General features: G+C 40.7%; 1 protein-coding gene across 6 annotated transcripts in view; it reads left to right on the top strand.

The window, feature by feature from the left end:
* LNX1 (ligand of numb-protein X 1) overlaps positions 1-13683 on the top strand; it is a 157400-nt gene that overhangs the window by 25486 nt on the left and 118231 nt on the right. Inside the window, exon 1 of one of the 6 annotated variants that reach the window (XM_065060904.1) lies at positions 4386-4465. The exons of the other annotated variants lie outside the window; for them this stretch is intronic. The gene's annotated coding sequence lies outside the window, so the exon portion shown is untranslated. Of the gene's footprint in view, positions 1-4385; positions 4466-13683 lie in introns of those variants that run through there. 6 annotated transcript variants of the gene reach the window in all.

Raw genomic sequence — 13683 nt, 5'->3', positions numbered from 1 at the left:
GGCACTGCTATCAGTCACTGAAGTGAAGGACTAACCATCAGGTAAAAGCCATCAATTTTCATCTCTGAAGTAAGAGAAATTATCTTTATGTCAGAAAAGGGTAGGGAGGAGGAATGTGTTGAGAGCTGTGAGGCATGTTGATGTGACAGTAATGGGGACAGTGATGGGGACCAGGGCAGGGAACTTTTATTTAGAGACCATGCACCAGTGCCATGTACCAAGTAACTCTTCAGGATCTGAACAGTGTCGAACTTTCCTTATGGGCCTGTCAGGCAAAAGCTTGCATTCTCTGTAATTATTTGAAAACAAGGTGGCAGATGAGCTGCCACCTTTCTATAGGCCTCTAGAAGAGGTTGGAAGGATGGGTTGAACCATGTTGAGGCAAAAGAAGTGTTCGCAGAGATGTCAGTAACAGTCCTGCTTGGTACATCAGAATATACTTGCAAGTGCCCCCGTGAAAGAGAAGAAATGTTATTTTTACAGATATCATGACAATTATTTTTCATGAGTGCATGCAAGGGTTAGAGCAGACATGAAGATTTAAGGGACTATCATATGTGGCTGCATGTCATCATGAAGAGATGACGCAGAGAAGAAATCACTGGATTCCCATAAACAGATGTTAATGTACTGCATCTGGCTTCTTTTTTGTTTTGAAGAGTACACCAAGTATGTTATTACATGACTGTGGTAAAGAGCAGTGGACTCTAATGACCGTAACAAATTAATCCTTACAAAAGCTCTATGAGTAGTAGCATTATTATTATTGTTGGTAAAAGTCTTTAAAGGCAAAGCATGAAGAAAATGTAAGGTGTTTACATTAGCATTCCAGACGTTTGACAATGAACAGCCCCATGGAGATGCACTTGCTCGCACCATCTTCTCTGAAGTATGTCAAAGGTGAGAAGAATACAGTGTTGTGCCAGTCCTGAGGATGCCTTTTGACTTTTAGGAAATGTCGTCCTGTGTCCTGTTGTATTTTTGTTGTGGCTATTGATACTGCTGGTTTCTTTCAGTTCTACAATAGGAAGCCTGGGGGATTGCGTTGTGTCTGAAGAACATCTTATCCTTTGCATCTTGGTGGTCTTCAGCTTTATTATGCAAGATAGCTTTATGTAAAACGAATTACAAGAATATGTCTCTTTTCCCTAAAGCTGTCACTCTAAATAGGGAAGACAGAAGGAAATATGTGTAAAAGAGTGGAAAAATTAAATATGCCTGGCATCTTCCCTGTGTCAGACCTGTAATCCAGGAACCATGCCAAAAGGCTGGCTGCCTTCCTCTCACACAGTCACTATTCTGCTCCTCTACATTTTTAGTATTTTTTTTAACCATTTGGTAATTTCTTTCCCATTCCTAGGATGAGTTGCCTGAAAGTCTTGCTGTTGGTTTGAGAGTAAAACCAGATTCAGAAGAAAGTCTCTACTTAGTGACACAGCATGTGAAACTTCCCACTAGTCTGTGACGCTCGAAGTTTCCATCTTGGGTGAGAGCTGTGCTTGGAGCAGACGCAGGAGGCATCGCCCTGCTCCTGAATTGCTAGATTTTCCTCTAGAGGGGGGAAAGCATCATCCTTAAGCCTGACAGGTGAAGCAGACATCCTGCTAGTCAGTCCCGGCTGTTGTCCAGTCACCCCTCCAGGCAACCGCATCCTGAACACTTCACCCTGCTTCAACTTGGTCACTTAATTGGCGAGAGGCATGGGTTAAAATTAACCCTCAGCTTCCTGAGCTTGTCTGTATTTCATGAAATAAAGATGCCTTGGGGAGCTCTGAACTGTGGATGAAGTTCAGAAGGTGCAAGGGACAAGCACCTAAGAAATCCACCTCTGACAACAGTGAGCCAGTGTGCTTCGGCCTGTGTGAGCTAGACATCATTTCTGTAATTATAATGAATGGGTCACTCCGCTGTCCTTCTCCCTGCTGTGGGTCCCTAAATCTTAATTTAAAGGTGGGATACAAAATAAGTTGCCGAGGCCTGGAGCGACTTGCCCAAGGTACTTCAACAGGTCATTTGATCAAGCAAGGTGGGAGCAGATGTGTATTATCAGGGCATGCTCTGCCCTGGATGGGCTGACGTGCTCCTCAGGTAATACTGTGTGGGATAAGCAGTCTGTGCACGTGCAAGAAACATGTTTGACCTTTGGAAAAGCAATGGTAAAAGCGATGAGAGATTCTCGTTTATTTAGTTATGAGCTCCCAAGGTGGTGGTGGGGCCAGAAGTACTAATGGAGTTGTTTGAATGTGGGTTCAAGGGAAGCTTGGGGGGTTTCGCTCAAGGACAGGGATACCATTGGTGTGAGAGAAGGTTTAGTCTGGGAAATAAGTGTGTGTGTGTGTGTGCTGAAAAATGCTGAGCAAGCTGCCCAGCTTTTGAAAAGGAGGATGAAGGGAACCTGAAGATTATAAGCTCTTTTCTGAGAAATAACACCCTTGAGCCTGGACACAGACCCTGTGACATGTAACAAGCTTTTAACCAGGTATCTTTCCAAGTTTTGTGGTGTGTTACCCAACACTGGGAGTTTTTGAAACCATGAGTTGATTTTTTACTGAGAGAGATGTGTTTAGTTCAAATTGGCACTAACTCAGGGAAGTCCTCTGGCCTGTGTGATAAAGAATATCAAACCAGGTAGATGTGCTAGTCTTTCTTTTGATTTATTAATTTATAAACATTTTCTCCAAATAGTATGTTCATTGGATATTTTTTCCCAGATTGCAAAAGATGTTCTGTGTGATTTTAAAAATTTGTTGTTGTGATCAGCAGTTTGCACTGATTTTTGAACAGGAATGGATTTTCCTGTGAAGTACAACCAACTTCCACCCCCTCCTTTTCACCTCCACCCCAGTTTGTGCATTGCTTTCCAATATGAAATACTTACTAGAAGGAATATTTGGTGGTTTATATTCTGGGCAGAATTCATAGATTGCAAGCTTTTTGTGATCCATTTTATTGCAACAAGATTCTTTCCAGAAACATTATACTATGTGTTGCTGTTTTGTGATTGGGACATGTGGTAACGGTACTTCAGGAATGAGTCAATGCCAGATTCCACAATACATTTCTACGTTGTCATGTGTTAAGAGGAAAATCAGAAACATCTGTCCTTTTTTTTTAACTCATTGAAAAGAAATATTACAAGCTCAAACTGGTATTGGTAGTAGAAGTTGATGCACAAGCATGAAACTAAAACAGCCATGTGGAGGCATATTCTGGAGTTTATTAATAAGAAAGACAAATTATTAGCCATTATTTACTGGTAATAAACTGTGATGTTTAGTATTCTGCATCTCTTTAGAAGTCGTCACTGCTGGTCTTGTGACCATGTGTCTACATGGAAGGTGACTACCAGCTTCCAGTCTCTGAAATCAATTGCGATTTTTCACCTTTGTTGAAGCTTGCAGCTGTGTTTTTAAATATTGGCTCAAATTTCATATTTTAGAAGTTATTTTTTTCTTTAAGAATATATTTATTACTGTGCTGTTCTTTAAACCCTTTAAGGCCAGGTGTCTGTTCACCAGGACACATACTTCCTTTCTGTTCACATTTTACCATGCCATAGCCAGGCAGAACAGCTTCAGTGTTGCTATATGGAAAAATTTCTCAGGCCCTAAAAGTTAAAATTGGGAAGATATTACTGGTGGATTAATATAAAGAAAAACAATGCATTTTGCTTGAAGAACAGCAGGCAGGATGAACAGCTTCTTAGACCTTGTTTGGTACAATCCTTTCTATTATACAAGCTCACAGTCACTCCTATCAATAAAAGCAACAGTCACGTTTATTGTGCTGGGGTGTATCAGCTCCATGGGATAAACTGAGCAGCATTCTTGCTCTGAGTACTTGGAAAGCATCCCTTTATGTCCCAGCTTTCAGCATTCCTGTAGATTAGGAATAGTCTGTCTCTCCTTTTTCACCTTTTGTAATTCATATCAAAAGAGAGATCACTTTCCCTGTGTGCTTATTACAGTTATATTTTTGGAAAACAGCATGCATTTTTCCAAATGCTTTTGGCTGATAATATGACAAGAATATACCAGTGCTATTCCCTTAGATTAACAAATCCCAGTCTAGACAAGACTGAGACAGTAAGGGCTGAGTGAAATATTTCTGTTCAAACTTCTTTAATGAACCTAGGCAGCAATTTAATATGCTTTGAAAAAAATGGGTTTATCACAGCAAATTATGATTTCTACTGGGGAAAATAAGACATAGTTTTAAAAGCCTCTATATCATCTTAAAAATATCAACAAAATATTTTAGAACTCAGAATGATTTCGTTCAAAATGCTTCACATTTAAACACAAATATTTCACCTTCCTAACTGAAGTTATTTTTTTAGTCTACTGAAAACTCTGAAAAATAAATAACCATTAATTTTCTTCTAGCAGAACTACTAACATGCCAGATAATCAGTCACATGCATCATCCCTTGGCCTTGTATTTATATCACTACCAAAATTAAAAGGTATGTAACTGTAGTGATGCTGAAATATTTTTTCATCTTTGTTTCTAATTTTGCCTGGGTAGGGTTTGTCCTCTCTGATACTAGCTCCTATCTGATTTTTTATGATCCTACTGACTTTGTGCATGCTTCTGTAACTAAAATGTAGGACACAGTGCTGCAGACTTTTGTAAAGACCCAAAAGGTAATATTATTCAAAAAGCGTTAGACAGTTTCAATAGAAAATTTACTTGGAATTTCCACTTTATATAAGCTGTTGTCAGTGATCATGACAGAAATGAAAAATGAGCAGCGGTAAGAGTTTCATGAAGATTCAACGAGAGGGAAATGTCGAGAGTGTGCTGGCTTGGTTTAAGAAGCGCTATCAATGTACCCTTTATTGTGCAGGAACAGTCGTGCCTTTGTTCTGGTGGTGCTGTTTTTTGGAAGATGAGTGAATAAGAGACCATTGATAATATATATTTTCCTTTTTGCCAAATCTTACTCATGTCCTTAGCCTGGCACATCTCTCTCTGAAGCGTAAAAATAGTGTGCAACTTTGCTTTTTACATATTTGAGGAGCCAAAAAGCGGGAAAGGCGCAGTGAGTAACAATACTGTTGGGACTAATGGCTAATTTTACTCTGAGACTCAGCAACTGAGGCTGTTCCCTGGCAATGCCAGGGAGCATCACTGCTATGTCCTCAAGCTTGTCACAGCTAGACACATGTTGACAAATGATATTTCCAGATAATGGGTGGCAAGTACCGCAAGAGTAATGGTGTGGGAGAACCGGTGGTGGGAACGGTCTCCTCACAGGTTGTTACCACTGTTGTGCTCGATAGACGTCTGAGATAGGTCCCATGAAGAGAAAGAGAGGGGAGGTGGAGGAAAATGGTGAATTATTGACAAAGGCTGCTCTGCTAGGTCATATTTTTTTCATTCAATTCTCCCTTTGGTTGTAACAGCCCAGACTTTGCATGACAGATGGCTTATTGTTCTCTCCTGTAAGCTGCTAAGAAATTTCTGAGCAGAAACACGCAGTGTTACTTTCAGAAAGGCACTTTGCAACATGCGATCTATAAAGAACCTGGGGTATGCGTCACGGAGACCATAGGGAGGGAAAAAGCGATGGGCTTGACATGTAGCATCCAAAAATATGCTCGCTGCTTCTACTACGTGCTCTTTGATTTTAGTCTGGGATTCAGAAAATGTAATGACTTCCAGATATTGCCAATACTAACACATTAAAATATGTCTTTTTGTGCGTGTGTTAAAATGTTAGTTTAAAACAATGAAAAAAATTACTGGAAGTATAATCTTCCTGTAGAAGAAGTCTGTTTTAAGTTTATAGGCCTTATGGCCACACAGTGAGAAGCAGCATGGCATCTTTAGAAACATCTACAACGAAATGTGTCCTTTTGTAGACAGTAATGAATTTAAGTAAATTTAATTTGATCTTTCAGGTGGCATTTCTTCAATAGCTATTACAAAACTGCATATGAATGTAAACACATCATTTTTATGAAAAACAAACAAACAAACATAAAAAGTAGTTCAGCTTAGATATTGGCCAAGATCTGGTCTATGGCCACAGCAGCAAGTGTGTGGCTAGACCATCAGAGGCCCTAAAATATAGGGTCAGAGAAGGTAGGCTAAATTAGGAATGGTTATTTTAAATCATTGAATATGGGTTGTGGATTTTTTTTCAGAATTCCTTATACCGCAATGTAAGAGAAAAGTTTGGTTCTAGCTGTTTTAGTTTCAGCAAAATATTATACTGGATGTGGTATTACTTTAAAGCTTATCCTGTGGCTTTAATTCCTCACATGAAAACTGCCTAATCTTTATGTATATTTGTGAATATTGCAGCAAGCATAAAATAACATTGTGCTTTATAACAAGTTATTCCTTTATTTGTTTTGTTTAAAGATATAATGAATCTTGCAGGCCAGGTTTGATTAATGATAAATTTGTTTGCTTTTCTCATGCATATCCAGTATCTTGCAGAAACATAGAAGAAGGTACTGGAAAAAGCTATAACTATGTGCAGACTTGCAGCAGTAAACAAACCTTAAATTCTTACCTAAGGACTAGAAGAAAATATGTTATGTCTCTGGCCTATCATTCAAAATATTTGATGACATTCCTCTAAATCCAGAAAAACCTTCCAAAGATGGACTTGTGAAAAGGGGAAAGTAAAAAAACCCAAAAACATAATTAAAAAAAAAAACAACACACAAAAAACCCCAACAAACAAAGAAAAAACAAAACCAAAACCCCAGCAACAACAACTGAACAAACAAAACCCAAACCAACAAACCAAAAAAACCCAACAGAATGCCAGTAAACAGACAACTGTATCAGGTTTATGTAGATGCAAGGTCCTGCTACTATTAGTTTATCCTCCTAACTAACTATTAGTTAGTTAGTCCTCCTAACTATTTAAAGCCAGATGACACAAAGTGCTTTTGAAAATTAGGCTACTTGTTTCCTCCCAGAAATCCCTTGGCAGTTTTCCTCCCCTTCACAGTAGCTGAGATCCTGCCTCCATCAAAGTCAATGGGGCGTTACCCTGACTTGGCTGGGTACAGGTTTGCATTCACATGCTTGTGCTAGAAGAATGGTGAAAATAAGAAGAAATAATGTTCCTGGTCACGTTCTGGCTCAGTGTTAGACTTTTGGGTGCTGTATGATCCTTTGATCTTTTCCTGTGAAGAGCCATCACCTGATAAACCTTGGGTTTGTTTCTTTCTTTTTTTTCCTTTTTGTTTTTCTTTATTGATTACTGTATCAACTTTCTCAGATTTGAATGAAATAAGGAGAGGTGCCTTGATGACCAAATTATTTTTAACTATTTAAATGTGGTCAGGGAAGGGAGTAGGATTTGCATTCAGCAAGCGAGCTTAAGCTCACAAGCAGTTATTTTATTCCTTCTTTACTTGGAGCTGCATAACAAAGATGATTTATTTGCAAATGAATTACTTTAATAACAGGTTTTGAGTTACACAGAACATAGACGATCTTGACCCCATCTCTGCAGCTGTAAAAGTAAGAGCGTGGGTGTGGTTGCCTGGTGGCTGGCCAGGATGATATAGTTCAAGGGGGTGGATAAAATAACATTTACACTTACAGTAACTGTTTAAAAATGTAATTTGAGTTCTGCCAAATCCTTCAAGATCTTTATGGGAATCCAGCTTGTTAGGTTTGCCAACACTCAAATCTTCTCACCCTAGTTTTTTGCAAGTTATCTCCTCCTGCCAGATGCATTTCACTGCAATAGTCTCAGAATCACAGAATGGTTAGGGTTGGAAGGGACCTCTGGAGAACATCTAGTCCAACTGCATGAAACATGAGGTTCCACCAGTCTGCTCTGCAAATGGTGATGGAGGGACACTCCTTGCTGACAGCCCTGCCTGAGCAAGCAGTCACCTAGTCTGGCCCGTGGGATTCAGCACGGAGTGGGAACACAACCCTAGAGGAAGGGTTCCTCTCTGTGTCTGCTGCAGCAAATGCTTCCCAGCCAAACAAGGCCAGGTATTTGTTGGATCCTTGAGGAAGCATGTGGCACAGAGGATGGAGGCGTGGAAGCTGGCACTCAAGCTGCTGAGCTGGAATTGCAAAAGTGCTCCCAAGCAGTGGGGGCACCAGGCACCAGGCATCTTGTCTAACAAAGACATAGGATGAGGTCTTGACCACTTTGCAGTCTCATAGATGCTTTCTGAAAGGGGGAAAGTGTTGCCTGAAATAAGTAGACAACTCCAACTGGAATAAGCACTTTCTCTCCTTGTATTCCTCCCATGGCAGCACCCTGTTTGAGGATACAGGGTGATCTTGCAGCGTGGCCAGCACAGGCTGCCTCACGCAGAGCTTGGCTGTGTCAAGTCCTTGCAGCCCTCACCTGCGTCACTGCTGTGCAGAGCAGTGCAGAAGTGCTGCAGCACTCCTGAACAGAACGTGCAAGGCACTATTTACGGCTGCGAATAACAGTCGCTTCCAACGGCATACTGTGAGCTGTGCTTGCCTATGCAGATTGATGGATTACAGTCTTAATTAGACAAAGAACCCAAGCAGGGTGGTGCTTGGGCTGCTTGTGCAAAGAGAAGCATTTTGAAGAGTTTGCAGTCTCTGCTGGTTGAAGATCCACATTTGCAGTAGGTCTATTCAGCTCACTTTTTAGGAGTACTTGTGGAGTCCTCGCTGTCAACAAGCTATCGCATGATTGTGTCCGTGACTAATGGATGTCTACCATTGCCGTGTCATGCTGGAGATTTGTTCACAGGCCTGAGAGATCACTGCCTGCCCTGTTTAAGTTAGGCCATCATACTTAATTCACTTTGGCTAAAATATGGGAGGATTTTTTGGACCAGCATATAGTGTGGAAAACATAAGAAATGTAGAATCAGCTCTTTGGTGACTTGCTCATGTGGCTAATTGCCTTCTTCTATTAAGAAAAATTCAAGCTTTCTGCTTTGAATTTGGCAAGCTTTTGCAGCTTAAAAATGTGTTGTGTTAGTTTCAGAACAAAAAACCCTCTTAGTCTGAAATTCCTTTTCCTACTGAGGGTACATACATGTCCACACTGTCATCAAGCCAGCCTTATTTTGCATCTGGCTCCTGCAGTGGTGAGATTTGTGATCCTCCTCCCTTTTGTCTGTCAGCTTCTCTAACAAATTTGGAATACTTTGCTGATTCCAAACATATTTGAAAGAGCTTGGAAGTCTCAAAGAAGAGAGTTCATGCTGGCCTGGTGAAAAATTGGCCTGGATAGAGGAGAAAGACTCAGAGAAGGGAGATCTCAGCTATCACACGCTCTGGCAGAGTAGGGACGCAGGTCAGCGTGGATGTATTCCCAGGCTACCTGCAGCGTGTGTCGTCTCAGGTCTAGTAGAGGGGTCATAAGAGACATCGAGACTAGGGGGAGGTTTCCTTCAGTTTTGTTTTCCTCAAGTCCATTTCCTCTCTAAATTGCTACAATTCAGGCATCAGGAATTCTGTTGCTCATGGAACATTTCTTTTTTATATAATGAATTGTTTTTTGCTCATTAACCTTTTCAATAGTGACATTTTCTTCTGTCCTCTGTGTCTTCTTGTCTTTCTCATTAACTCTCTCTGGATGTTCCAGCATCTGAAGTGTCAAACTGTATGTAGAAGTCTATTATTTGCCTTAACAGAGCCATATTCACACGCTTACTTTCTCCTTTCTTCAAAAACTTCAAGCTCCTCTTCCTGCAGTTTTGAAATGCAAATGTTGCTTAAGTGTCATGAAACCCTAATTTGTCTTTGTGGCTGATGATTGCTAACAAGAAAATCCTCTCAGAATAGATCTAGTTTGTTTTTCTTTTAAAACTTCTGAAACTCTGCATTTTTGATGGGGAACTTGGACATTAATTTTTCAAGGAAATTAATAATACAAATCTTCTGCTTTTAAATAGGAAGTGAATATCTTTTTTTCTCTTCACAAGTTTTTATTAATGCCTTGACCAACTTTAAGTGATTCAAACACAGAAACTTCCATTCAGTATCAGGCCAGAATTTATAGAATTGTGCAGTCAAAATTCTGGAAGACATTGAAGAAACTATGCCTCGGCCTTTAGTATTTCTAAGTCCATTTAATCAGGCTGTTGAAGGAAACATGAGACTGTAAAATTGTTTAGACATTCAAATAAATGAAAATTAATTGTGAAGAAATTTTCCTATCTCCATTTACTAAACCAATTCAATTCATGAAATGTGCTTAAGTTATCATTCTAAGTGAGCATTTGGGACTACACTATTTTAATTAGGACATGGCAGTTTCAAATACAACTTTTGGATCCAACCCAAGATTTTCAGTGTACACAGAGTCTTTCCAAAACACACTTAAATATTTGAGCTTCAGCTCTGGTTTTAAGTGCTGCAGTTTGATGAGCTGTTCTAGTCTGGGGCTAGTAAACAAGTCTAGAACTTGCTGGATTTCTCACAGCAGATAAATCGCCATCTGCTTACTTTTAAAGTTGTCTGAATTTGTCAGACTGTCCTGCAATCATCGTCTCCAGGATAACAAGCAATGCAGTCAGCTCATGGGCACACAGAAAGATTTTCAGTTGCAATAATAACATTAAAGTGAGCTTTTTGTGAAAAATCTTCCTCATGGCTATGAAAGAGGTCAGCTTTCCTGAAGGTAAATTCTCACAGTAGTCTGCAAGGTTTTTTATATATCACCCCTGCTGAATTTTAATAGGGATAGAGTGCCTGGTTTTGTGTGTCGTAAAGATGTTTGATCTACTTCCAGATCATGAATTTTGTTTTTTTTCTTTAGCTTCCCAACATGCAACAGCTGTACAGGTAAGAGCAAACTAGTATATGTGTGGATACAGGACAGCATGAAAATGCCAGCTTTTGTGGTTACATTGCCTATGGATTTCCACGGTCAAAAAAGGTCTTTTCAATTCAATGCAACATTTTTTCCAGTTGTTAAGAGGATGTGTGAACATCTGAACATGAAGTTATTCTGTGCTGTGCTTAGACTGAAATATTTTGTGCTGTTTAAAGACAGAAGTGCTATTGTTTTCCCATGTTTTTTGTTGCTTTGTTTGAATTTTTAAATTTCTTTTTCTTACTGTGCTTTTCTTTCCCCTTTATCACCCCAGTACATCCTAACATTTTCAGCTTAAATTATACTTCACATTTAGTATAACTTTTACTGTATAGAAAAATCCCTTTTTAGACAAGACAATCACTGTATTTGCCAAGACTTGCAGAGGTTATTTCTGAAGTGTCTAAAGAGCATCCTACGTGCAGACAATGGTATGGATAGGTGCATGTGAACATGGCAGGTACCTCATTGCATCTTTATCCACAAACATTTTGGATAAAAATATGCTAACACACCAGCTTGCTGTCCTAAGCCACAGAAAGCTTCTGGTCCCTTCTGCTTTTCCTGGCACCCCTGAAAAATACCTGGACACCACATGATATCTCTGTCTTCTTGCCTGTCTTCTTGCTACACTTACTGCAGGGCAGACAGGCCGGTTCATGGTCACAGCTGAGCTCCTTGAACTCTGGCTTGTTTTATCCCCTGAAGATGTGTGTGTATCAAAAAGTAGATGGGCTTTGACACCCAGACATGAAAAACATCTGACCAGCTAGGCCGTGTCAGAGGTCTGGAGGTGGGTACAAGAGGGAGGGGGTTATCTGAGCTGCAAGGAAAGCTGAGAAACTGAGCTGAGTCACAAGTTTCTGACTGAACGGCCTCCAAGTTTCACAGACTTTCTTTCCCAGCAGGGCAGTGGACATCAGGGCTCACCCTGGGAGCTGTGCAAAGGCTCTTTGGCTGGTGGGGGGAGTCTTGCTGGCTGGAAGGAAGAAGACATTTCTGGTTAGTCTTACTCTGGCTGACAAGTTCACTACCGTGCTGACTCCTTGTAGCTGTAACAAAGTCCTTTCTCCCCTCAGAGGGGATGTAAGATCTGGTCTCTGGTGGGCTGCTTTTCTTCTTTTGATGTGCTTTGTGTAAAAAGTCAGAAAGATTTTTCCTTGGCTTTTCACTGAGGTGCTCCTAGTCTGGTTGTTACACGACACTTTTAAAGAGCTATTTAAAATCTCAGCTGACTAAAGTGGGGTGAAGAGAAACCTGTTTTATATTTTGCCACAGAAAATATTATGTTTATCCTTCATTAGATAAAAGAAATGAAATCTTTGTTTTAATGTGGGTTAACTCTAACAGGGGAATTCTTCAGGTCTCCAAATTCGCAAAGTGTTCTTCCTGAGTGGTTAACTGTTCCCATATTTGTAAAAAGGAGGGGAGAGGAAATTGCCAAAGAGGTTTTGAAAATCACCCTGGGCATTAATGGTTGTTTTCTGTTTGTTTGTTCTTTCTTGTTCTAATTCTAATAAAGGTTTCTCAAGTCACACTGTTGTGCCACTCTCTTCTAAACGTCTGCTGTGGAAATAAGAACAATGTTGGAAACATTTGTATGGAGTTGGTCTGTATTGCATTACAAAGCTTTTCTATATCATAAAGCTCTGAACCAGGTCTGTATCTTCATCATTAAACATGAAGGGACAGAAACTCAGCTGGTCAACACTGGCTTAGCTCCGTGGAATACACTGCTGTGAACAAGTTAAAGATTTCACCATTTGTAATAAGATTCCTCCTTGTGAGATTTATTTTCCTTTGCATATGTTAATAATCCCTGAAATATAAAAAGAAATTGAATCGATTCAACCTTGGTTAGCTCACGCAAGAAATCTCATGCGAGGCAAATTGCAAAGGCCGACATGACTCCTCTGGCTGTAACAGTCTGCAAGTGGCAGGACAGCACCATGTTGTGTGGTGCTTGGTCTGGGATTTGCCCATGGGGCTGGGATGGCTGAAGCTAAGTCAAACATCTGCTTGGAGAACGCATGGGTAATTTAGTCTTAGCTTAAGCCTGAATGTGTGATAAACCATGTCTCTCTCTTCTGTGCCAACTCCCAGGAGCCCATGGGTAGTTTCCTGGTGAGTCCAGAGCTGTGGCACAGCCCTTGTGGCACCAGGGCACTGGCCCTGCCTGGCTCCTGGCCACCCTGGCAGAGGTGCTCCCACCAGCCAGGCATGGTGAGGACTGAGCCAGTGACAACTGCAGCAGTGGTGGTACCCAGACCCTGGTGTGGCAGCAGCAGCACTGCTCACACAGCCCAAAAGCCAAGGCAGCCAGCTCCTAAGAGCCCTCTGCTAGGAAAGCATACTGATTTATTGATGAGTTTATATCAACCAGCCACAAAGTGTTAGCTAAAAATACTAGAAGGGCCAGCATTGCAGGCTGGTGGCAGCCACCTTTGTCATCTTGTCAGAGCTGGAGCTTGATTTTGATTCCTGCTTTGCAGCTCTGTGAGGTGACAGAGGACCATATTTTTTAGATGCTTTATGATACCAAAAGTTGAGGACAGAAGCAACAAACTTCTGAATACCTAGCTTGGCATTTACTTATACCATTAGGCTCCTTAGTCCCTTCAGAAATCTCCCTCTAACTTTCTCAGGCAGTCACCCTCACAGGAAATGCGTGTACCTCTTATGGGAGCCTTTCTTTATGGGGCCTAATAATTTTGCTGGCTTCTGGAGGGTTAGTTTTTTTGTTCCTATTCTGTCTTTCTTTGAAACGCAGCCCAGCAGGGTGACAGTAACATAGAGAGTCCCAGCAGAGTGCTGTAGAGCAGTCCCAAGGCTCTGAGGTCTCTGCTGAATGGTTGGCGTGTATGTAGGCATAACATCCTGCAGTA

This window comes from Columba livia, chromosome 4 (genome assembly GCF_036013475.1).
Source record: "Columba livia isolate bColLiv1 breed racing homer chromosome 4, bColLiv1.pat.W.v2, whole genome shotgun sequence".
NCBI lineage: Eukaryota > Metazoa > Chordata > Aves > Columbiformes > Columbidae > Columba > Columba livia.
The sequence above is the reverse complement of the archived record's forward strand: the minus strand, read 5'-3'. Positions and strand labels throughout refer to the sequence as shown.